Source organism: Pithys albifrons, chromosome 2 (assembly GCF_047495875.1).
Source record: "Pithys albifrons albifrons isolate INPA30051 chromosome 2, PitAlb_v1, whole genome shotgun sequence".
Classification (NCBI taxonomy): domain Eukaryota; kingdom Metazoa; phylum Chordata; class Aves; order Passeriformes; family Thamnophilidae; genus Pithys; species Pithys albifrons.
Window position 1 is genome coordinate 30,459,088 of NC_092459.1, and position 24,629 is coordinate 30,483,716.

General features: G+C 42.1%; 1 protein-coding gene across 4 annotated transcripts in view; it reads left to right on the forward strand.

The window, feature by feature from the left end:
* The first annotated feature begins 870 nt into the window (after window positions 1-870).
* The window catches only part of MYO6 (myosin VI), a 113,091-nt gene continuing 89,332 nt past the window's right edge, over window positions 871-24,629 (forward strand). For 3 of the 4 annotated variants that reach the window (XM_071548638.1, XM_071548640.1, XM_071548641.1), the window contains exon 1: window positions 872-1,023. The gene's annotated coding sequence lies outside the window, so the exon portion shown is untranslated. Of the gene's footprint in view, window positions 1,024-24,629 lie in introns of all 4 variants that reach the window. The other variant, XM_071548637.1, reaches the window with a different exon arrangement.

A 24,629-nucleotide genomic window follows, 5' to 3' on the forward strand; every position in this document is an offset into this window, starting at 1 on the left:
GAGACCAGGGAGGCTTTGCACTTACTGTCAGGTCATTGTGCCACTGATGAAGTATGGTGTGGAGAGGAGCAAAGTGTTTACAGGAAAGCTGACAAACCAGCTGGGGACGCTAGGAATGGATCGTGGGGAAGCCAAGGGACAGGGAGGGGACGCAAAGCAGAGCTCTGAGGGTCGGGTCGGGGCGGCCGTGGGTGCCCCTAGCGCGGAGCCGGCGCGGCTCAGCATGATGCAATGCCGCCCGGCCGGGCCACTCCAGCCGCCGCCGGGATGGACAGGAGAGCTGGGCGTGGGTAGATGCCAGGGAAAACCCGCAGAGGCGCCGCGGAGTGCGGGGGAAAGGCGGGCCGGCACCTGTGTCGCCTTGCAGGAGCTACAGGAGGGACGGGATTGGGGCAAGCGATGCTGTTCTGCCTCTGAGCAGCGCGTATGGCCACCGTGTCACATCTGTGCGGGCAGGACGCGGGGACAGGGCGGGGACCGGGCAGGGACAGGGACAGGGCAGGGAGCGCACGGGGCTGAGCCTGCCGAGGCCTACGCAGCAGCACAGCCACCACCTGCTCTGCGCTGCCCCGTATGGGGCCACGGTCCTTACACACACAGAGAACCCCAGAACTGACCCTTCGGTAACCGCGTGGGTAAAAAATAAAGAAACTCAACTTCTCGCAGAGTACCCAAGGCCCGGGCACAAGCCAGGCGCGTCCCCGAGCCTGCCCCTCTGTTGCGGGGTCGCTGTGCCCGAGGGGCGCCGGGGCGGGCCCGGGGCGCCCTGTCAGACAGACCCAACCGGGGGGAAGGCCGGCCCGGCCCCGCGGCTGCTCCCGCCCCCGGACGGCCCCTGTGGCCGTGACGTGCCGGGCCGGGCCGTGCCGGGCGGAGGGGGCGGCGCAGAGCAGCGGAGCAGCGGCGGCGGTAGCAGCAGCAACAGGGCTGGCAGCGAGCGGGGCGGCAGCAGCAGCGGCACCAGCAGCACCACCAGCAGCAGAGCAGGAGCAGCACCAGCACCAGCATCAGGAGGAGCAGCAGGTAGGGACGCGACCCCTCGGCCCCCGCCGCCCTCCGCGCCCTCCTCCCGCCCGGGGCAGGCTCCGGCCCGGCCGCGGCGCTGCCCCCGGGCCCCGCCGACCCCCCGGCCCGGGCAGGTGCGGGCGGGGCGGGGCAGGGCCGGACAGGGCCCTTGGCCGGGGAGCGCTCCCAGCGCCCCGCGGGACGGACCGGCCCGCCCGGAGCTTCCCGGCCGGGGGCGGCTGAAATCCCTGCGGACTGACTGCTCTGTACTTCCCTAAATGAACTGACATGGGAATTTCTTTCCTCTGTGGGTTGTTTGTTTTTTGTTGTTGTTGTTTGGTTTGTTTGTTTGTTAGTCTCATGCTCAGAAATAGCCCATCCCTGCGGAGTTACAGCTGAGCTCCCCTCTTTGCTTCAGGAGCATTTCTGTGCTGTCTCATAAAATAAAATTTGTACAGCCTTTACTGGCCGAACTCAGTATGACTGGTAGTGCAATGGTAAAACATCTTCTCTTGGAGAATTTCTCCGTGAAGTACTTTTGCAGGCGATGCAGGGACAAATCCCGATATCCAGTTCCTGTAACTCTCATTCGTTACTGGTCAGGAAAACTCAAAAAGGTTCTTCCCCTTAATGGTTTTCAGTAGAACTCGCAGTGCAGCGCACATAGTGCTGGTGCTTGCCTGATGCTCGGCCCTCGAGTCCCGAACTAGTAAATGCCAGCAGAGGCCTGTGAGTCGGCACAGCTGAACTAAGAGATGACAGGTTCTGTCAAAGGATGGAGGTGACAATTTCCAGCTAAATGTTGCTGACTGTCGGCGCTCTTTTTACGAAGATGGAGAGAAGTGGTGTGTCGTGACTCGCGTCCTCTCTTGCTCTCGGAGGGAGCAGACCTTTGAGGCGACCTAATTTCTTCCAGCTCATTTGGCATCGCCGGGCTGCGAGCGGCCTATGGACTGGGTGCACAGCCATCCCAGGACAAAGGTTGGCCTCGGCACTGAGTCTTCCTTCTGTTGCAAGTGTGACAAATTAACAGGGTGGAGATGAACTCGTGAGTTAAATGTCATCTGCAGTTTTTAGTGCGGTGGGGTTTTTTTAGTGAAAAAAACTAATAAAAATATAAGTAATCTAGTTGCTAAAATAATCATTATGAAAAATTAAAAGTATGAGTAAATGTCTTGCAGTATTTATTTGACTCTAATTAAATTGTGCTAACATACGAGTTAACTATGAAGTGCACGGTTTATAAAATAACTGCAAAAGAAAGATCTCAGTATTGTTGGGCTGGGAGTGTAAACATCGAAATTGTCAGAGCACAACTTACAAACCTTGGCAATGTTTTTAATAATGTAGAAATTAAGACTTAGCTTGACTGCATTTTTAGTGGATATGTTTTTAATGTGTCTAAGGTAACAAACTACTTTCTGGCGGTACAGTTACACCTCCGACTGTGAAACTATAAAGCCAGCAGTGTGAACATAAAGGCGGTAAACTTTCCTGTGAGGCTTAATAGCTGTCTGAATTAAAACCATGTCAGTGTTAGCTCGCAGAAGTTGTAAGCAAGTTCAACTAATTTCTCCACCCCCAAGCTTCTAGTCAGAGTGGGCATTCCTGTATAATCTGCACTAAGTACTGTGTCCCTCAGCCTCCGGCATTGCCATGTGCCTTTGTTTTGATAATGGGTCAGTATTTTGACCCATTAATAATAATGTTCTCCTAAGCAAGGTGGAATGCCGCTTCCTTGTGCCTAGTCTGCTAGGGTGGAGAAGGCTTTATGACCCAATCTAGCCGTCGTATTTTTATGGTATTTGATAACGCGGCTCTGAGGAAAGCTTGGAGATTTTTGAAATTTTGACAGTCTTATGAGTGATGTGGTGAAGTAGAGTAGGGACTAACTTTTTTATCAGTACAAAATATGGAAGCATGATATTAAGCTGGCAGGTTCAAAATGAGCAAAAGGGGTGCGGTTTCGGTTTTGAACAATATGTAGTTAGTTATTGAAAGTTTATGGGGATTTGAAAAGCAGATGGACAAATTAATGGAAGAAAAATCTACTAAGACTTACTTGTGTAGAGTACCTCTAGTAACTCAGGGAGTCACTGAGCCGAACATGGAGCCTGGGAGAATAAACTGGGTACTGTCAATTATTTGTCAAATTTTTGTATTAATTTCAGGCATTGACATAGTGCAGACAACAAACCTACCATCTGATCCAGTAGGGCTGCTCTCAGGAAAACTGTTTATCTGAAGTGAGTGTCTGAGAACGGCTGAACCAAAGGGGCCAAATCTAGAGATAGCAACTCTGGGTGATAATTCTCAGGGATGATTATGAGTCACCATCAAACTGGAAGTCAGTTTAAGTGGTGCTGGGGGCAATTCTGGCACCTTTGTACTTATTGTCATTGATGTCTTTGATCAACACAATTAGCACAAAATCTGAAGGGAGACCGAGTAGGGATTTCAGGCTGTGTTTTTGATGATCTGCTTTGGAAGACAAGAGGTTTTTGGTAAGTTCAAAGGCTGTGTTTGAGAACAAGATACTATTTTCAGAAAGGAGACCCCATAATGCAGATAGTTGAAGTCAACTTGGCAAGCAGTGCCATGGGAGCAGGTCTGAGGCTTATGGGGGATAGCAATAAGCACGGAGGTGCAGTACTGTTGAAGTTTATAATTTTACTTTTCATGCTAGTTCCCACAGAAAAGAGATGAGGGGACAAGTAGATGCTACACTCTTAAAATTAGTGAGAAGTGGTCTGTGTCCTTCTGTCAGTGACTGCATCGAAAAAGGTTAAGCTAGTTTGCACCAAAGACTTGATGAAGTTCTTAAAATCTGTTATGCCTTAGGGAAAACTGGAACAAGCTGAGATTGTGCAATCTTCTTTCTGTGAAAGTTTTTGAAAGTCAAATAGGATTTGTGTTAAAAATATATTAAAAACATTCCTCAAAATTGTCTTACTTGTTCTCATGCAGGGGCTTGAGCTTAATGATTTCTTCAGGTGCTGCCTGTATTCTGGTGTCAGCTTATACAGAAAAAAGTAATTTCAGTGCTCAAAAGATAGGCAGTTTCTGTGATAAAGTCCTAGAGTCTTTCAATTACTGCTGGTCATCTCATGTTACAGCTTAAGGCAATCGGTTTTAAAATAATTAGTGTTGAGGCAAACTATTGCATTTGACAGCAAAATGTGGTTTAGGAGTATAGCCTGTAACATTGTAGGAAATGTAGGTGTAGGACCATGCTATGATTTAAACCAGGAAAATCAGAGGGATAAAACCTGAGGTATTCATCATCTTCTGTAGTATATATTGTATGTGGCTTCATAACCACTGTCCTAGTGTTGCAGTATCTTCAGTTTTGAAACACTTTTAAAGAACTGTCACCCTATTGAAAAAAAAAAGAAAACTGACTTGCTTAGTATCATGTGTTTCTCATTTTGTATCAATTTTTTAAAGTATGCGTGTGAAGATTAAAATGGTAACATTTTAACATAGCATGCCATTTTTCTGAGTTTTTGCTCTACTGTTTCTTGGAATGACTGTATTATGTTTGTAGTAAAATACTGGTGACTGAGACTTGTGTCTAAGTACTGATAGATACTGTAACAATATAAAAAACACGTGGGAAAAATGTAGTTTTTGAACTGATGGCTGTGAATGAATCTTCCACCCCCTCAAAAAGCCCAACAAAAACAAGTTTTGCAAAGCAGAGCATGAAGTATCAGCCACCTTTGGCATTTTTCCTAAGGCTCTGATGGCAAAAAAAATACAGAAAAATTTGTGAGTACTTGAATCTCTGGTAGAGTGAATTCTGTAAGTAATGACCATACAGAGTTAGTAGTACGTATTTTATTGAAGAGAGCCTGCTAAATGACCAGGTTAGAATACCAAATAAAAATAATTTTAATAAATGTAATGCCCAGCTTAGAATACTAAATAAAAATACTGTTATTAATAATAATTAAGTTCTGTCTGTTTTTATTTTTGTTGAGCAGCGTGCAGAAGCGGAGCAGGGGGCGATGGGGCTGGGGAGGGCTGTTTCAGTTCGGTCCTGCCACCGTGCTGTGGTGCCACAGCTCCAAGGCAAAGCCTGTTGCTGCCTGTGGACAGGTTAGCCTGGCCTTGCACAGGTGGATTGGGAGCCCCTGCTGCATGCTGACTTTTCCCCATTGCAAAGGCAGTTGCAGTAAGGTGACATTTAAGCTGCAGACATGCTGCTGGCTGCAGGTCCTGTGGGCATGCGGAAGCTCTGCCAGCTGAATTGCAGGTGCTGTCAGTAGCAGGGCATGAACGCCTGATTAAGTTTGGGTTGGGTCTGGCTGCTGTGGCTGCGCTGCCGGTCATACCCGGGGTGTGCCTGACACCTGAAGCACTTCTGCCAAGCCGGTGGTCTTTTCTCGTTAGCAGAAGCATTCTTCTTGCACTGCAAGTGGATGAATGAAGGGTGGTTTCTTCTTGCTCCAGGGAGTGAGAGGTGGATGAGATCTGGAATTAGACCTGACTTTTCATATGTGCAGCTTTCAGTGCTACTGCTGCTGCACTTGCCTGATCTGAGAGTGCTCAAGGCAGAATGGGGCCGGTCTCCAGACGGGGATGCAGCTTTGGCAGTGCTGAGTGGAGGTGTCAGGGACACTGCCAGGACTGAGGTGGCCATGTCCGTACATTCATCTTTTGAGGTTTGATCTGCTCTCAGAAGAATCAAAAGAGAAATTCTCAGAATCTTGAGCCGAAAGTCTGAGTGAACCCTGGATTTTTAGACTTCACAAACACAGATTTGGGAAGGGCTCTCCCCAGGTGAGTGTGCCCTTCCAGCCTGCACAGTGGATTTTTTAGGTGAGGCACAGGGTGCACAGAACTGGCCCCACCGTTTAAGTCCTAAGGTCCATCTGCCACGGCCGAGCGAGCTTGGACAGTGACAGTGAAGTCCTCGGGACTGTCACAGCACCCGGTACTAACCGGGGCTGACCCTGCTGAGCATCCGAGATGTGACGGGATGGAATAGCAGGGAGGCATTGAACTGCCAGGGGACGGTCCCCACTGAGACTCGAACTCAGGTCCTTGAGATTCAGAGTCCAGAGTGCTCTCTTTCACACCATGGGACCACCCCCCTGGATTTGTAAATGCTCAACAAAAGGCCTTCTTTATTGTAAAAGAAAATTTTTCTCTTAGTTTTTTTTTTTTTTGAGGCAACATGCCTTGAAAGAGCTTGCTGAATTTATTTTGCAAAGATAGTTAAACAGACAAGTAAATTAAGAGTATTATGTATATAGCAGATAATTGTTTCATGAGCAAATTTGTTTTCCTTGTGTTAACAAGACATAGCAGACTGATTTGAAATTTGAGGGGGGGGGAGGGAAGAGAAGCAGAGACTTTAACAAAGCCAGTGGTTCACAAAGCCCTTAAATATCAGCTGTATTTGCAAAAATAGCAGCAACTTTCTGAATTATATCTAAATGTTTCTATGGAGTCTGAATCTGAAGTGATGTAAATATTGTTGCTTTCTGCATTTTGAGCAAGTTACCTTTGTGATGTGTATGGTCCAGAGCTCTGTCCCTCTTATCTGCTATACAGTCTTCATTGCTAATGACACTTAGCAAGGTTTTCATCATCTCAGGTGCGTCCTCAGTTGCTCCAGATTCAAAGGAGCCCGACTGAAACGTGATATTGTAGCACCCTTATTTGGGAAGAAGCTGTCCATGGTGGGTCAGCATGTCCTTCTGCAATCCTCAGGCATGATCCACAAAGGAGGCCGTGCCTGGTGTGGGCTGAGGACACGCCCTTCTGAGTCACATGTATGCTTTGCTTTTTCCTGATTTATTCAAGTGCAGCCCATCACAGCTGCTCTGTGGCGATAGAGGTGATAAGCAGTAAAACTCTTTCACACAGTCCTCTGTGCCAAAGACAGACAATTTTGCTGTGTTTCCTTTTGTATTGTCTGGCTGAGCGCTGTGTGCAGACACACAAAACCTGCCCGTCATGGCAGTCTGCTTGCTTGTTTGAGGGGAGGCACTGGAGAGTTTTGGGGGTGGGATGCTCTGTAGCTGCTCATCTGGTTCGAGGTTTAGTGGCCTGTGATAACCTCCTGTGCTGTTGGCCCTGCTTACGTACTGTAAAGTTTCCAGGACAGGGATCAGGGCATTCAGGAATGAAGAATCTGCCAAACACTTTATACGACTTCAGTTTTAATGATTCTACCGGGTTGCAATTTTGTGAATAATTGGGCTGACAGAATTGTGGGCTGCCCCTCCAAAAGGAGAAAATCATCTTCAATGGCTGTGTCCTCTGCCCTCTCCCCTGCAGTGCTGATGGTTATGGGACTCTTGCATCCCAGTGCAAACTGCTGGCTCTGCAGAAAGCAGCGAATCCCATCACTTTTGGCTATATCCATGCTGCAGAGGGATGCCAGGCATTTCAGATGTTCTGTAACAGTGTTGCAGTAGCATGCAGTGAGGAGCAGAAATGAGGGGAGGCAGATGAGGAGTGTACTGTCCTCAGCCATGGCCCATTCAGCTCACCTTCTTTCAGGATCCACAACATATTGCAGTCTCTTAGACCTTTGTAACCTTTGTTTCCTCCACCGAAAGTTAGACAAATGCCTCCAGTAGCCCTTTGCAGAGAGAAATGCAGACATAAAGAGTGTATGTGGAGAATTTAATAGAATCATAGAATCTCAGAATAGCCTGGCTAGAAAAGACCTTAAAGATCACCTAGTTCTGACTCCCCTGCTGTGGGCAGGCATACACAGGCAGAATCACACACCAGGGCAGTCACAGCAGTTGGATGGGAAAGGATTGTAAAAGATCACGGACTTCAGAAGGCCCTAAGATAATGTGGACTTTTATTACTGTCTAAAGATAAAGACAGTTGGGTTTAGTACATGTGGTGGGTTTGGGGGCAAGAATGAATTTGTGAGGTGTTTTTTTTACTTTGTTGTTGTTGTTACCTGGAATTCTTTACAAAGATAGGAAAACTAATGAGGTAAATATTTGTCTCTTTTTACAGGCTCCTATTGAGTTCTTTTTTCAGTGTTTGTGTCTGCTTTAAAGCCTTGGCAGTGTTCATGCAGCCAGGCTTTATGGCAGGTGCTTGGGAACAGGAATGGCGCTCTGCGGCAGAATGGATCTCTCTGCTGTATGGCAAGGAGTGTAACTTAGGTGGATGCTACAGGAACAGTTCTGTTTCTCCTCTCATACTTACTGGCTTGCCTTTTTATGGGCATGTTCCTGGATCTGTTTGTCCTCCTCTTTACTTTTTTTTTTCCCAAAAAAGAGCCTTTAATGGTTTTTATAGCTTTTGGTAACTGATCTTCTTTTGGCTGTGGTTAAGAGCATTGCTTCAAATTTCAGAGCTCTTGGGAAACAGAAGAGAAATGGGCTGTTGTAATTGTCTTGAATTGGAGCTGATGGGAACAAAGCACTTTTGTTTCTTCTGAACACTTGCAGATTTGGAGATGGTGGGATGATCTCTGTCTTCAGTTGTCATCCCATTACACTGCTCTTGCATCTGCTCAAGCATCTGAAATTAGTCATGGTCAGACACTCAATCTCAGATTATATGGACCTTGAGATCGTGTTTGGTTCACTGCATTAATGTCCTGTATTAAAACATTTTTCTTTGGGTATTTGGAGATGCATTATGGGCTTTTGAAAAAGTAGTCTAGTACCTTAGTATTTTTTCAGATCAGTTCTGCAAGAACAAATTTCAAGCTTTGTTTAGGGGAAGGTTGTTTTTTCAGATGCCTTTTGTATCATTTTCTGATGGTAATCTGAAACAAATTTTAGATCTTGTTTTACGTTCTACTTTAAAATTCTACATCCTTTCAAAGGAAAAAGATTATTTTACTGATCCAGAGAGAGGAATCTTAGACATGAAGTTTCTTAGCTGTACAAGTCATGTCTTGCTCAAAAGGTCAACACCCACAGAACTGTTTCTTACAGTTCAGTGGTCTAAGTAGCTGCTTTCTGAGTTTGTGACAATCTTTCCTATTGTCAATGAACATGCAGTCTTTTGATGAAAAGACATCTGATACTATGAGTGTTTCTGGGTTACACACTACATTATAATTACATGTATTCAACATCAAAGCAGCAAAGATAAATATAAATATTATTTTGATCATATATTCTTACTGGTTATTCTCTTTCTTTTTAAATCCTTGCAGCTTTTTCCAGTTTTACATACATGTATGTATTTTTGTCAAGTATTACATCAGATTTCTTTGAACTTGAAAGTGAAAGTACTTAATTTTACTTTTATTGGAGTTTAGTTTTTTTTATTTCTGCTGCTACAGAGTTCTATGTCTGTTCATGTAGTAGTTAGCCTAGAAGGGGTTATAATACGTGAAGTTCATTCAGAGACTTGTTTTTCTTAGATTGCCCTTTGCAGCCTCTGGTGTAAACCATTCTATTACAGTCTTGGATCAGTTACTGATATCTGTAGAATGAATTTTTTTTTAATCTCTTTAAAAATGTGGTTCTATTATTTTTTTTTAAGTAAAAACTTGAGATTTTGTGTGAATAATAAGTACTGATTTCTTGAGTGCATAGGGTGGACATGGATATTTGTATGATTTAAAAAAACAAAACAGCTATTTGAGATGAGTTGTTATCCATATTTATCCTGGTTTCTTTATGAATCCCTTTGGGAAGGAAGAGGACAGAGAAAAGGCACTTCATACTGGTGTGTTTGCTTAGTGACTGCTGCTTTAACCCTAGGGAGAGGGTGGAAGAAGGGGAGAGGGAAACTACTGGGAAGAGGAAGAGTAGTTTGAGGTGAGCTCCTTCTTGAGAAACACATGAAGGCTGAAGGCAGATGCCAAGGTGGGGAAATTTAGGGAGTTGAGAGGACCAATGGGACCCCAGTAGATTCAAGAGAAAACGTTTGAAGATCGTAGTAGAAGAAAAATGTTGTTTTGACTGCTTGTATGCAAAACAGGTGAGCATCAGGAGTTGCCTTTCCTACCATGCCTGGACTGGACTTTAAATCCATGTTTTCCTCATCAACACTAAGATGCTTCCTGATCCCCATACAAGCCCAGGCACTGACCCTGGGTGTGTCTGCTGGAGGCGTAAGAAGGCCATGAGGCCTCGCAGTCTGGGCCAAGTATTTCACCCCAAGACAGGTAAAGGTTTTCAAGTGCAGTCTGAAGGTGTGCTAAGATGTGGTTTTAGTTGTTATTAATGAAAGCTAATTGGCTCATGTTTTTCTAGGATTCAGCATGTTCTCTCTAGCAGCTTCTCTTATTTCCTCCTATTGAAAATGACCAAGAAATTTTGAGAGGATTCAGGTAAGACAGGAGCCCTCTTAAAAGGGTCTGTTACTTTCTCCACTACTTTAGGGAGAAATTTGAATGGGCAAGATACAGCTGTGCATGAGGCTCCTATGGCTTTGTTTTGTTTAGTTTGATCATCTGCTTAATTTTAAATTTATGGCCTAATTTTGTAATGAACATCTTATAGGTAGGCAAACCCACAATATTTGGACTAGAAGTCCCCAATCTGGCAACAAAGTAGGCACATCTGTGTGGTAAAGGCAGTATTTTTTTTCAAACTATGTAATTTTACTTTGTTCCAGGCCTTCATATAAGGAAAAGCTGTGTAACTGTCACACATCGGAAGACAGAGGAGAAACAAGTTGAATATGAAATATGAGCCACATTTACAGGAAAACTGATTTTATGTTGTGAGAAATTAATCTAGTAATGTTAGCAAGTATTTAAAAAATGTTTACTGCTTGATGTGCTTGCTGTTTATTTTTGAACCTTGTGTCTTGCCAGACTTCAAGTTACTACTGTTCAAAAAGGGTGGGTTTTTTTCCTTTTTTCTGACAAATTACTGTTTCCCTAAAGCATCTCCTGCAAGTGTTTTGACTCTGTTGTGCTTCTTATATAAGCTAAATGCCTGTATGAGTAGGTAAGGAAATAAAGAAAAATAATTGTGCCTTCTCTATTACTATGCCTCTGTCAAGGTCTTTACATCTATTTCAGTACTAACAAGAAGAAAATGTGGGAGAAGAATGAAGAGTTTTTAAAAGATCTTCCCAAAACTGAGGGAGGATTTCCCCTTTTTGAGGTACAAGGGGTCTCCTCCAAGGGCCCCCACCCAGCTGGGACTGCCATAGTTTGGTGTGGAGCTTGGGTGCTTCAGGCTATAACAAGTAATACGTGGGATGCAGACCTTGGTTCTGTGATAGTTGATACCACCTCCTTGCACTGTTGCATGTAATGGCAGTCAAATTTTGACCCAGATGCATGTGATAGTGTTCATTTGGAGTTCACATGAGTGTAAAACATAATGAATACTCCAGTGTATGTTGGTAGCATATCACCTGGATTGGCTTCCTGGGTTGCATTGTGTCTTGCCTGTCATTCATCTCCTGGGTCACTCTGGTGTGATCTGGTTCCTTGGTGCTTCAGGGGCCTGTATTTGTGGACAGCTTCACAGTGTGTCTCTCTCTGAATCAGACTTCTTTTCCGGATCAGCTGCTGCCCTGAAAGAAGCCCTGTGTAAGTTATTCCCAGGACACTTGCCTCTTTTTTTTTAATTTTCTTTTTTTTTTTTTTTTTCATTTACGTTGCTGCTTCCAGGATATCCTGCCTTTTGTATTTTACAACTTGGTGGAAATGGGAAGGATTTGCATGGCGTCAGTCCTGTAGACGAGCATGCAGCTTCACATGCTCTGCATGGGCTGCATATACCAAAACAGATTGCAAATGGAGTTTGTACAATAGAGCAAGTAAAACTGGCTGCATTGGTGTGGTTTTCTGAGGATGAAAGAGGTGCTGGCTTTTGTTTTACTTATCAGCGAGGCTTGGTGTCTAGTGAGAAGGGCAGTGGAGAGGTGCAGGTCAAAACATCTGGTAGAAACAGAATTTAAACATGGGAGAGTTTCAGTTCAAATCCATATTTTTTCTTCTCTGTTTTCTGCATTCTCTTTTTGAGGATGACCAGTGTCGTACCAGTAAGCACTGGATTGGGACGGCTGTAATTTTTTGAGAGCTGTCAACCCGAAGTTAACCTTGCTTATCAGGCTGAGGTTGGGAGAGTGATGTGGAGGACACATTTGCTGTGGGGAACATTCCTCTTAGGACAAGCCTTGCTCATGTGTGCTTCACACAGCCTGGGAAGGGCTGCAATAGAATGTGCTTGCTCCCCATGGGAATCAGCAGGACCGAGTACTTCCTATTGTTGCAGGCTATTGTGAGTTGCTGCTCTGCTGGGGACTCCTTTGGCTGTTCACAGCGGTCCTTGCACCGGATGATAACGCACTGAGCTTGGTCTGGGTCAGCAGGAGCACTGGGTCACTGTGCCAAGAGCACCTCTGCAAAGAACGCCCTTGCCTTTTACCACCTGAAATGTGTGTGGATTCGCTGGATTCCTAGACCAAAGTACAAGTCTGTTTTAGAAAAAATGGAAGTGGGGGCAATGCTGTTGCTTTGAGAAGAAGATCTGCTTTACAGGCTAATTTTAGATGCAGCTTAATGTTTAATGGCGAGGCAGTTTAGAGTAGGAAAGGCTTGAGAAGTGGAGTAACTACCACAGGTCCAAAATTATTGATGGTGGTGTTGAGCAGGGTGGTATAGGCAGAAGCAGCCACCTGTGGTGGGGAAAGCATGATCTGGAGCAGTGGTTGTTGAGCTGTGGGCATGCTGGATTGAGGAGGCAGAGCAGATGAGGTTCGCCTTCCAGGCAGGGCTGTGCTGATTTAACTGGGCTCAGAGGCTCAGAACAGTTTAGGACTAGCACAGCTCCACTGGCAGAGTGGAAAGCTCCTGCCCTTCTGGTGTTCTCCAAACAAAAAACCAGTTCATAGCATTGTAAGGAGTTTTTCTTACCTGGAATAGCACTGGAACTGATTTTTAGGATTGGCCCTTTCTGTTGTGATGTTTTCTCTGCAGTATCTTAAGTGATCCTGCTATTTCTATGGTTTTTGGCTTGTTGATAGCTGGCAGCTTTAACCATAAATGTGTGTTTCTCTCTAGAGAGAAACTTTTATTTTTAAATAAAAAGGCATTTTGAGTCTCAGACAAGAGGTCAACTGTGGATGCCTAAAGAAAGCAGAGAAGCTGAGTATCAAAAAAGAAGATGAAAATCAAGGTCTATCTTTTCTTGCACTGTTACAGTAGAAGCGCGGGTCAGGCAAAAATATCAGTCCTCTCTCCTATACCTTCCTGGTGTTTTTCAGTATAAATCTAGTTCAAGAGACCCTTAGCAGTGAAGGCTTACAGGAAGGCTGATGTAGTTATTAGAGCACTTCCTGGGTGGCCCAGCCTTCATCTCCGAAGCCACACCTGGCGTATTAGAGTTCCCTAAGCTGTTATTATGGGACACTCTCTGTACACATTTCCAGGATAATGTCCAAGGCTTCTGTATCAGAGGAGGATCATCACACAACACAGGCTGCTGGGTGTGTGAAGAAATTAGTTGAACTGCAGCATCCAGTGAAACTTGAATGAGTTTTCAGAGTGGAAGCTGAAAAAGCAAATGCTTGTTTGATACCCTTTGAAATATAACTGTGCTTCTCACTTGTGCCCTTTAATTTTAATGTCAGCAACTTTTGCTAACTTGTTACTTCTAGAAGCAAAATAATTTATTATTTCTCAGCAGACCAGATGCAGTGGTATTTTCATTTTAGCAAATTTAGATTTGTGTCCTTCACAGTTCATAACACTGGGAAGTTAGTCACCCTTGTCTGTGAAGGCAGCATAGGAAACTGCTTTTGCTGAATGTGCAGGCATTTGAGAAGGCATTTGATTAATCTTGTTGCCTTTACTCTTCCAAAGTTAATGGAGTTATTAAAGAAGCATGTATCTTTTTTTTTAAGTTACTCAGCGTAAAACATTAGAGCTAGCATGTTCTCTTTACTAGTCACCCAAATAAAGCAGAAATTCTGGGAGTCATGAATTTCCTTGTGACAGAGCATTGATACCAAAATGCAATGTCAGGTCAATATTATTAGTTTTCTTTCTGTGTAGTAAGAAAGAAATATCATCTGCTTTTGTATTTTGGGTGATACTGTAGCAAAAATGTACTCTAGGTTTACAGTTCAGTCTTGTGAACTATAGCAGAGTGCTTCTTTCAAATAACCTCTATTTGTTAATAGAAATAATAAGACAGTTTTTCAGACCTTGTGTCCTTCAGTCAATAAAAGGAAATACGTACTTCCCTGTAATAGGAGACAGGTATGCTATTGTGGAGGGTGGAACAGGAATCTTTGTAAAGAGAGGTGGAGTCTCTGTTAACATGCTGTGACGAGGGTACTGATTCATGTGTTATGCATCTTGCAAAATGGGTCCCTTGGTTGGTTCGGTTGTTTGGTTTATTTAGTGCAGTGGGTTGTGAGCTGTACCAGTTGGGCTGCTCTGTCCTACGTCTTACTCTCTGAACTCAATTGTTCTTGAGTTCTTGTCTCAAGACTTCATACAGGAAGATAACTGAACCCCACATGTTTGTTGCTGTCTCAGCACCAAAGGAACTGGAGTTTTCTGGGTTCCTGAGGCAGTGCCTGACTTGTATTAATCCTCCAGGTTCTTCATCATAGTCACATTCTCCATAATTGTTTCTTTTACACTGTGTTTTAATTTTTTCTAAGATGACCTTAGAAGATCTTTAATATACAATCATGCAAGACAATTGTACTTAATAGCTTTTAGCTTTCTAGTTGCCATGAATAATTCAAAACCAAAAACTCATCCCTGAGGAAGATTTTTTTTCTCCAGAAAGAAAATGCAGGAAATCTGTAAGGATTTTGCTATTAACTTTACCTTGCTTCTCCAAGATGATTCTCAAGTCATTCAACTGTGTGAAGAAATATCCATCATGAATGCAGATCTGAAATGTTTCTATTCATAAGGAGAAATTTACATTGGTCATATCTGACTTGTGCTGAATTCCTGATCACTGTAACTTAAGCTCCTGTGGCGCTCAAAGTTTGGATCCAAGAAGATCTATGTGCTCCATATGTCTGAAATAAAGAATATATATGTTCTGGAATATAGAAATTGCTGAAGACTTCCAGACTGGAGTTCTAAATAGAGTGCTTGAGTGAACCTGGGTTGCAACACTGTAGACCACAAGTCCAGGAAGCTGAAGAGAATGCTTTGTAAGGCCTCGAGGAAGGGAGTCATTGGGTTGTCTTCTTGTGGGTCTGTTAATGATGAGTTTCACATGACTCCACAGTCTCTCCTTCAACAGCAGCACAGTCTCTTCTGCATCTTTGATCAGTCTGCTTCACTTAGAGTTGTATTTCTCATCTTTTAGAAACTCGTAATGTGTTCCTTTTTCATGAAAAACAATCAGGGACTGTTTTGTGGTTTGCTGTTTGGCAGTCAGCTGTGAGGGTCTTGCTTGTTACTACAAATGTGTTAAAGGTTTTCAGCAGCAGGACTTTGCATGTGACTTTTTGAACTGTCTCCTAGGCCTTTTGATTGACATAATTGATATTTATGAGTATATGAAATACCTGCAAATGCTGAAACCAGCCAGGAAATGTCTCTCAAGTGTTTCTGGCATAAGGCATTAGTGCTTACCTTTGGCTGTGTCTGAATGCATACTGAAAACAAAAAAGTAGCTGCCTTGCAGGCTGGGTGTGTCGTCTTGCAAATCAGATAGAGAGATGTTGAACTAGGAAGAAAAAAAAATCTGGTCGTAATTTAAAATCTGTGTTAGCGGTTAAAAGTAATTCTTCAAAACATTTTCAAAATTGTGTTTAAAATAGTTCCAGTTTCCAGTCTGTGTGGCTTTTGTTTCCACTGACTGTGTATTACAGCCTTTTCTGCTAGATTGAAGAATTCTGTAGTTCTGTTTTCCATGTAAATATTATATATATTTAACCTGTGATTGCATGATCCTTACTGTTTTTTATTTGGCAAAGAGTTTGTTTAAAACTTCATGGAATTTGTGTGTGGCTGGTACTGGCATTTAGAGGAAAGTTGTTAAGACGTGCAAGACCAGTGTTTTGCCTTGGCCTTGGAAGACAAGGGGATGTGTTTTCAAGGTTAGAAATTAGTAATAATATGTTTTTTAGTGGGAAGAGTTTTGAAATTACTGAGTTAGATTGGTCTACAATTGGAGGAAGGCTTTAGACATGCTACTTTTGTTCATAGAGGGTGTTGAAATTAAAAGAAAAAATAGAAGAAGATTTAAGTATCTTTGAAGTATGCTTAAGAACTATTTCACGTTATCCTCTTCTCTAATTGATTAACTGGATAATAGGTTTAAATGTGCCAAATAACAAACTCCATGGATTTTATAGCAACTGATCTGAATTGATCTAATTAAGTTTGGGTTTTCCTCTTATGTCACCTGGTTGAATCCTAATGATGTATAGCAGGTTGCACTAAAAACTGAGTTGGGCCTGTTTCTTGGAAATAGTGTTGAGAAAATCAGACATTTCCTAATGTTATCCAATGTTAATTAGATAAAAGTACTAAGTGGAAATGACTGTTTTGTGCTTACTGGTCCTTCTCACTCATTTAGGCAAATCCATTTGATTGCCTTTCTTGATGGTTTTGATATCAAGTATATTGACTGCCCTTTGTATATGTGGATACATGGTTTGAACCTTTGATGACCATTTTCTCATTAAAAAATTATTTAGTCTTTTTGATTTCTGACCCTCTGAAGTTTCTGTTGAGCACTAGGATTCTGTCTGAAATTTCCTATCTGTAGGGTCTTTGGAGTGCTGTTTTTTCTTAATCCCCTCTTGAGAGCTGCCGAAACAGCATTTGTTTTAAACTGCTCTAGAGGAGTGTTACTTAAACCTTAAAGGTCAAATGGGCCAAATCTCTGTGTTCCATATAAACTGGCCTACTTTTACAATTGGGAAATGTGATGTCAACCATCCTTGATATGAGAGAGCTCAAAGAAATTCTGGTAATAAGTTCCAGAAACTCTGCAGATGGAGGTTCTGTTACATTGTGCCTTTGTGTTGCACAAACACAATAACAAAAATACGATTGTTTAGTAAATACTGTATGAACATCCTTCTTTCTGAAATATTTAAAAATCTCTGAGGATTAAAGTCGTAATTTTCTAGACTGGCCTTGAAATCTGAACTCAGATTGTGTCCAAGCAATTCAGGCCATGCTTGTAGGTATTTTGAGGGTTTTTTGAGAAATGTTGCAGGTAACAACAGCTGGAAAAGATGAGAATCATTGAATCATAGTATCGATTGGGTTGGAAAAGACCTGTGAGATCATCAAGTCCAACCTTTGGTCTAACTCCAGTCCATTTACTAGATCATGGTACTCAATGCCACGTCCAATCTCAGTTTAAAAACCTCCAGGGATGGTGAATCCACCACCTCTCTGGGCAGGCCATTCCAATGCCTAATTACTCTCTCTGGAAAGAATGTTGTTCTGATATTCAACCTAAATTTCCCCTGGCAGAACTTGAGCCTGTGCCCCCTTGTCCTATTGCTGAGTGCCTGGGAGAAGAGACCAACCCCCACCTGGCTGTAACTTCCCTTCAGGTAAAAAACCTGCTGTTATTTCAGAAATAATGAACAAAAATTTCAAAGCTATGGAAAAACCATAGGTTTAGAAAGGTTTTGAGTTTCAAACATGAATCATTAAGAAAATACCCTCAATATTTTGGATAGTCTTTGTATTTCTGCATCAAACATTCTGCTTTCAGTAAAGGAGGAGTTTTATATCTAAGAAAGGATTATATGTTCCTTGAGTCCACTTGTAATTCTGAGTTCATGCAGACTTACTTTGTTTATTTTTAAGACAGAATAATAGAATCATAGAATGGTTTAGGTTGGAAGGGACCTTAAACATCATCTAGTTCCAACCCCCCTGCCATAGGTGGGGTCAGCTGCCACTAGACCAAGTTGCTAAAAGCCCGATTCAGCCTGGTCTTGAACACTTCCAGGGATGGGGCATCCACAGCTTCTCTGGACAATGTGTTTCAGCACCATCCCATCCTCAGTAAAGAATTTCTCAGAAGTACGGATTAAACCTTGCAATTTGGCAGAGATACTTTTCTGTCATTGCTGGGACTGGTACTGCCTTAGCTGGGGAGAAGGATACCAAGAAATGGGAAATGTGACTTTTGAACTGGGTGCTTTTTATCCTGGCAGAGAGAAAGGAGGGCCTTACTTGTTTTGGGCTTTTTTGGTGGAAGTATCTGTGGGGAAGAGTAATATTGCACGAATCTTGTATTTGGGAATATATATTTCTGTTTGTGAACCTTGTACGCTCCCCTTGAGGATATTTTTGATAGTATCTTCTAGTGTGTTTTTAAAACAATTTGGAGTTGTGTTTAATGTATTGCTCATAAATGAAATTAAAGCTTACTTTTTATAACAGGATTTGGGAACAGGAACAGAAATTTCGATACATGGTTAGGTCTGCACAATTGCAAATGCTGGCTGTGCTTTTGACTTAAAGCTTAATTCAAATCTCTTCTGTCTGACAAGCAGCAGGAAGATTAATCTCTGGAGAGAGGAATCCATACCCCAGTTTTAGACAAAACATGGTGATTAAAGTTATTTGTAGGTTGTATAAGCACAAGCCTTTGTTCAGGTCTGCTGAATAGGGTTATGTTGAAACATGCAGGAGCAAGATGATTTGCATTCCTGTTGCTGATTTCCAGTCCACAGCCCCATCTGATGGGGAGCCAATGGTAAGTTACCAGCTGAGCATAAAAGCGATATTTTAATTTCGAGACCTGTTGTTTGATTAGGCAACAGTATCTTTGGTGTGTCCTTTGACAGCCTGAGTGAGGGCTGCTTTGGAGTACAGTGCCATTGGGCAGGCTGAGAAGAGCTGCCTGGGGATTGTTAAAGCATCTTGGGACAATTTAGATGGAACTAAAGATAATTTTAATCATACTTCGGTTTCAAGTGAGAACACTGCAATTATATAAGCTCTGAAGGGCAAAACTCATGTTTAGCTGCTGTTTGAACTCTGTTTTTTGAAGAAGCATACATTTAAAGCACTGAACTTTGGAGGTCTAAGGCAAAATCTTTTGTTGTAGTAGCAATAGTCTGTCCTTGGAGAAGCAAGAAGGAAGAAAAACTTAGCTTAAGTTATTTAGAACAACTATTTTTACGTTGTTTTAAGGCTGTTTTTGTTTAAGAACGCTGTATGATTGGTAGCTATAATTTATATGATCACTCTTGCTCAGTATTAAAGAATAAAGCCTAGATTAAAATGGTGATAAAGCTGAAGTACAGATAAAAATGTGGAAAAAATACCCTAACCTGGCTTGTGGCTGTTACAGCAAGAGCCAATGATTTCTGACTTTTTCCATGACAGTAACCATCAGTAGCTGGATAAAGAATGAGTAGAGATGGTATTTTAGTTCATCTCAGGAGCTTGCTTTTCTGGTGAACCTCCTGGTTGTCTGCATTTATGGCACTGCAGGCCCAGGCACCAAAGTGGTTCCCTTTGGGATGAAACCGGAATGGAAGCTGCTCCTTAGAAAAATCCTTGATATGCTGCAGCTGTGCATTCATAATTCAGTCAGGGGAACCAGACTAGAGATCCTTGGTACAGACTAAATTTAGTAAAACCCTCAAAATAGTGTAGTAGGACATTACCCCCTCAGTGCCTGCTGTTACTCAGTTACTCCTATTGCTCGGTGTTATTTGTTAACATAGGTATATCCCTGGAGTTTAAAACTTATATTTCAGATTTATGTCAGAAAAAATACTGACTTGATAAAAAATGTGTAAATAATATGCCCTCCATTTCTGAAATTCTTTTATTGAGATAATGGATATTAAAATCTTCACAATTAGTAAAAAAAACCCCCAAAACTCAAATCCAAACCAGAAATATCTACATACACATATACGACTTCTATAAGACATCTTTGATTTTGGAAGCATAATACTTAATTTGTTTTGCCCTACAAGGTATTCAGTTTAATTAAAAACATTTAAGGAATGAATAAAACCAAACAAAATGAAAGAAATGTGTTACTTAGAGTTGATAATAATATGTTTCCATTTTTCCTTTTGTTCCTGAGGTGAAAATTAATGTAATATGATCCTCATCTCACCCACAGTGTTAAGTTCTCGGATATTTGTTAAAGAGAGGAAAATGAAATTGAAGCTAAATATTTGTGTTATTAAGGAGGGAAAGGAAAAAGTGACTTTGATGATTGCAGTATCTTTTTATTTATCAGAGTGCCTGCTTCTGCCTGTCATCTGATCTTAGATCCACTACACCCTTAAAAATGTCTAACCATCAGATTATTATCGGGTGGGTAACATGTCTTGGACATCTAGATTGAAACCATTCCAGCTGATGGAAATGGTGACTGCATGTGGCAGGACTTGGTGACCTGGTGTTGTTTCTTAGAAGAGTTTCCTAACGCCTGATGGTGTGCTTTTTGTGTAAAATATTTTGCCTGGTCTGAAATGAAGGCTCAAGTGCCACAAATAAATGCTCTCCTCTTGAGCTGCTGACCCCAATTCAGAAATAGCAGTGGCAGCAGGGCAGTTCTCGTGCATCCAGAAGTTATTTTCCAGCTCTAATTGTTCAGGAAGTTGTGAATTTAAAAACAACTGAGACACATTTTGTGGATGAATTTACAACCTGACTAAAAGCTTTCCTTGACTTCACATCTTGCCTCTTTGCCAAAAAAAATAGGCATGTGACTGTGGTGGTTTGTCCTGTGCGTGAGCTTCTGTACAGAATTTGTAATTATGCTTAAGGGTTGGTCCTGGGAGCCGTGATTCTGCATGAGTTATTTTCGGTTTACTTACGTATCAGACATAGTGAAACCCTGCGTGCCTGTGGTTGCTGTGCTTCTGTGCAATTCACAGCCTCAGGGATGGCTCTCTGGCACATGAAGAGGGAGTGCATTCCCTGTATCACCCTCACCCTGACACTTGCTATTGAAAACCTTAAAGCTGTCCCAGATTTCTGCTAAAAGATGGATTTGGCCAAGCCTGGTGGTCTCTTGTGTAGATCTTGTAACACTTGGACAGAAAATGTATAACCATTTTTGTTGCAATGCTGGTTGGTAAGTTTTAGTCATTGTTGACTGTAACAGAATCATGAGCAGGGATGAACTTTCTTGCAGCATTCCTGTTAAATTAATAAATAACATTGTATACATGATGGGTACAGGAAGTAGCATTCAGGTAATGTAATTGAGGTTTTAAAATCAGCTGATAAAACACAGCTGGGCTTTGATCTCAGTCTTCTAACAATTTTCCAAACAAGGATTGCATATGATGTTCTAAAGTTCGATTTCTTCTAAGTGGTGGTCTGTAAAGGTGTGTAGGTTTGGGACCTGCATCAGTCGCTTTCTGCAGCTCCCTGAGGCACTGAGTCAGGAGGGAGAACAACAGCCTGTTTGGCAGGAGTATGTTTGTCTCTGGCTGTGGCAAAATCTGAGCAAAGATGAGCTGTGGTCCAGAATCCATAGACTGCATGACCCCATACCAAGGTTTGGGGAAGCTCAGAACTTTCTCAAACCTTGCAGAGAGCTGGTGTCTTACCAAAAAAATGAGAGAGTTGAGCTGTGGTCAGGATGTGGCTAATGTGGAAGTTGTTATGGTTTGCAGTTTTCCCCACTGCCAAGATGCTGTCAGTGCTAGTAGCAGATTTTGTCAGATTTATTGCTGTTCAGATGCCAAGCCTTTACAGCGCTTGGCCTTCTGTGAAAATAGAAACTATCTGGAACAGTGCAAGCATTAAAGGTTATTTTAGAGTCACAGAATGGTTGGAGTTGGAAGGGACGTTTAAAGAGATCTAGTCTAACCCCTCTGCCCTCAGTGGGTTATTCAGAGCTCCGTCCAACCTGACTTTGAATGTTTCCGGGAATGGGACGTCCTCAGCTTCTCCAGGCAAACCTCATCATAAAGAATTTTGTTTCTTTCATCAAATCCAAACCTACCCTTTTTCAGTTGTCCCTTTTCCTGTTACTACAGGTCTTGGTAGAAAGTCTCTCTCCATCTTTCTTACAGGCCTCCTTGACATATGGAAAGGCCACAATGAGGTCTCCCTGGAGCCTTCTCTTCTTTACACTTAACAACCTCAGTTCTCTCAGCCTTTGTTCCAGCCCTTTGATAATTTTTGTGGGGTTTAGGTGGATTTTATTCCTGAAGCATACATTCCAGATCTTTTTTTTGAGACTGAGATAGTGTAAATGATCTTTATCTTTTGCCGTAGTTATTGTTTTCTTGTGTCGTAGTAATGGGCCCATTATACTCATCTTCCCAAGAAAACTCATGGATTTGCTGAGAAAATCTGTTCTGTCACTTCTTTGAGTAGCTTTTTCATCCTTTGCTGTTAAGACTGTCTGAAATTACTCTCTTGCTCTTTTATGTTAAGAGAAAGCTTTCAGAGCTTTCAGTCACCTCCTTCAGAATTACTTTATCAATGACATCTGTGAACTTGGCAATAGATTTTTGTCTTTTTTTTTTTGAGTAGATTTCGACAAAAATCTTGCTTTTTTAGTTATGTGTTTCTGAAGGGGGAGTTTCTCCTGAGTTCACTGATCTGTAATGGATAGTCTGTGTTTCAGCCCATTGTCTATAAATTGCCACATACTTTTTATAAGAAGTACAAGCTGATATGGAGAGATGGAAAAGGAGATTGGTAATGTAAGTGTTTGTAGGAACTAATTCTGTCTCTGAGAGAATTATGGGTTCTGTACAGAGAGAGATGGCAACAAACAGTTCCTGGATTATACCTGTGTTAATCTGCAGATGCTGATTGTCATTACTTTCTAGTATTTTCTCCTTTAATAAAGTGGCCAAACTAAAGTTGGTACTATTTGGAAATATTTAGTTTATTTGCTGTTTGTTGTGCTGGTAGTAAGTCAGAAAGTACAAGTGTACTTTTCCCAGCATACCCTCTTTGCAATGATCTGAGATCAAGCGTCTGAAGTTTCCTGCAGACCCTCCAGCAGCCTTTGATGCTGCAGTGCTTACTTTATTTGGTTTGACTTGGGTCCTGGCTGACTATGTATTCATATTTGTCTGAAGTATCAGTTCCATTTTCACTCTGATATGTAGCAGGAAGTGTTGTATGGCAATGTTTCTTTTATTGCTGGACTTATAAACAATTTATTATGCAAATGTGTCTATGTTCATGTATGTATTTATCAAACTGATAAAACTCGGTGCAGGTTGATCACTTACTTATCTCTGTATTTACTTAGCTGTGTTCTATTATACTGCAACAAGAGAGTAATAGAGCAGAAATTCAAAACTTGACAAGACAAATGGGTTCAAGGAGGTGTGTTGGTCACCCATGAGAGTCTCTGGGCTATTTCTAAAATGTTCATGAGGGCAGGCACAGAACAGTTACTGATGGGCTCAAGGTTGCCATTCTGTCTTGACTTTCTCTGTTGGAATGGTAGGGTTGCAGTTTTGGGGCTTAGCTTGACTCTTCTAACAAAATAAATGGTGTTATCACTAGGTAGTGTAGGCATTCCACCTCAGATATTTTTCTGAAAATTAGATAAGTTGTAGAGAGTTCTTGAATTGTTGGTGGATTACCAAAAATTCAAAAGCACTCAAAGGTGTGGATTGGTTTGTGGTTGGTTTGTTTGTTTGTTTGGTGTGTTTTGGGTTTTTTTTGTGATGTGTGTGTGGTTTGGGTTTGTTCTCCTTAAATTGGTGATTAAGAATATTCCTCAGATTTTCTCTTGTTGGAGGTATGAACTTTTTTGGTTTATCTGTGTTCACGTGAATTAAAATAAATCACTGTGATTCAGTCTACCTCAGCTTCTTTTCAAGTCAGCTTGACAAAAGCTGGTGTAAAATGCCATATATGCTCACTTTAATGGTACAGGCCCCTGCTGATTACACCAACATGTGCATTTATCCAGCGTTGATGATGGTCTACAGAGGATTAAAACTCTGGAGTCCTGATAGTTTAGCAGAATGCTCAGCTTCTGCAGTTCAGATTATGGCAGCTAGTGACCAGGTGTTTCCATATCAAACCAATATTTATGATAAGTGAGGGCATTTCCTTGAAGCGTTTGGGAGTCAAAAGAAGGATTTTCTTACCTTACTGGGTTTTTTGGTTTGTGTGATCTGATTATCTACTTATTGTACTGGAGGCGAGATCCCTTGTGCTTGGTAGACTTAGGCCAATTGGTAGATTCTGTTTTATCTTGTATACAAACCTCAGAGAGAGATCAGTGGGTACATAGTCTTAAAAGAGAATAAATGTATCATTCTTGCCCTGAAGATGAGCAATAGCTTGGCAGCAGCACACATTGGGTTTGGAAATGGGGCTCCCTAATTGGCCAGTAGGAAAGTGTGAGATGTAGATGATGAATGGGTAGGGAAGGCTGGAAAATGACATAACCGGATGAGAATTTAAACTTCATTAGCTTAGAGAGAGTCATCCTCAGCCTTGAAGAAGTATTTGTTCTTTCTGATGTGTACACTTGGAAAAGGTGGCACATGAGGGTATGAACAATGACCTGTTAAAGCCCTAGCTGAAGGGGTTTGAAGTTGCCTGACCTTGTTGAGGCTGTTCATGGAGCATGGTGTTTAAGTGGCATTCTTGAGCACTGCTGCCAGTGGGCACAAAGCATGACTACTGCTATAGGGTAGTTAACTCCAGATTTCATTTCCACTGCTTGAACTTTGATTTTGCTTTAATGTCTTTATGTGCTTGGTGAGTTCTGCCTTGGTAGGTTTTTTCTACCTGA